Consider the following 1600-nt stretch of genomic DNA (forward strand, 5'->3'; position numbering starts at 1 on the left):
AATGCCGCCCAAAAACGGCAGGCAGCCTCTAACAACAGGTAAGACAACCTTACCAAAAATACAGGTTCTACAGAATCAACTTTCCTCCAACTCTGGAACAGGCTGGAGACAGCAAAAACAAGTATGTCTGTCTCCCCAAGCCAGAGGAGGTCATGGAGCTAAAAACCTCCAGAAAAACGAGGGGTCACTGGCTGAATGCCAAGGGAGCTAACACTCCCACCCCAGTGCTATTGCACTAGCCATCTCCCTTGTCGAGGGATTGATGGGACAACGGAGGTAGGGCATATGCCTCCTCCACAGAATTTACAGCACCCCTTTTGCTCCCTCTTTATTCGAGGCTAGCAAAGGAGGCCAGGGCTGGGCTGGCTCACACGCTGGGCAGGCGGACGAGAACAGGAGTATGCCAGGGGAGCAGGATCAGGAAGAGCTGCTGGGTGTCGTGGGCCACTATATGGCACCTCCACGCGCAGGAAGACTACTGGAACCCAGATGGCAGCCAGTATCAACCATCTTTCCAACAAAGCCCTGCAGGAGAAGGCCTTTCTAGAGGTCAAATCTGCAGGCAGCTGGGTCAGCAGACTCGCAGTCAAGAGCTAAAAAAGCAGCGAATTCTGAAGCTCCTAACATCGAAAATCACCGCCTTTGCTCGTTTCCCCGGATCATACTTACCTGGCAGGCGAGACACCATGATCACCAAGGTGGTTCTCCCACGACGAGGCTATCCCATTGCACTTCGGGTGTGCTGACTGCGATGTCCCCAAATGCGGGATACTCGACTGCCAAATTTGTGGCATATAAGACCTGCCCTCAACCCCAAATATGCGGGGCTATGCAAAACCGCGGCAGCGGGAAGAGAGGCAGCTAAACCTGTGCGCCTCATGAGGGCAGGCCCGGGAACGAGCAAGACATCTCATCCAACACCCAGCTGGCAGCACCCCTCGGCATCCACCAGTCAACACCCACATCCAAGGACTGGTGAAAGCTCGGGGACCGCTGCTTATTACCCCCAAAGGTCCTTTTTTAAGACAGGGGCCCAGAGCGTGACCCCAGGGAAAATGCGCCGCCCCACCGACAGCACCAGCATACCAGCAAAACAGAGCCTTCATGAAAAAACAATGAACATGGAGGTAGGTAGTCTGGTTCCTCCCAGTTTACACAAAATAAAGGTGCTCTACTAACTGCAGGGGGGGGGGGGGGGGGCATTTACACTTGTTTAAAATAGCATGGGGTACTGTCACAAATAACAAATATATACTCAACAGTATTAGTGGATAAAAACTTGAATTCAAATTGGGCATATTACCGCCAGTTCAGCAATGCGCCCATAGGGCATTTTTCCCTCTAAGAAAGAGAAGCGAGAAGGTCAAGCTGAACTAGAAAGGCTCATTACAAAAGGGATCATGGGGAAAACCAAACATGAACCATTGGAATTTGTATCGAATATATTCACCAAAACTACAAAAGATGGTGGATGTCGCATCATCATTGACCTACATCACTAAATAAATCTGTTGAGTATGTACACTTTAAGATGGAGACGTTTTGTCACTGGCAGACATCTGATCTCTAAAGGATACTTTATGGCAAGCATTGATATGGA

At 50.2% G+C, this 1600-nt stretch overlaps 1 pseudogene; it reads left to right on the plus strand.

The window, feature by feature from the left end:
* The first annotated feature begins 661 nt into the window (after nucleotides 1–661).
* On the plus strand, nucleotides 662–811 carry LOC129695956 (U1 spliceosomal RNA; annotated as a pseudogene).
* The last annotated feature ends 789 nt before the right edge of the window (nucleotides 812–1600 follow it).

Source organism: Leucoraja erinacea, chromosome 3, assembly GCF_028641065.1.
Source record: "Leucoraja erinacea ecotype New England chromosome 3, Leri_hhj_1, whole genome shotgun sequence".
Classification (NCBI taxonomy): domain Eukaryota; kingdom Metazoa; phylum Chordata; class Chondrichthyes; order Rajiformes; family Rajidae; genus Leucoraja; species Leucoraja erinaceus.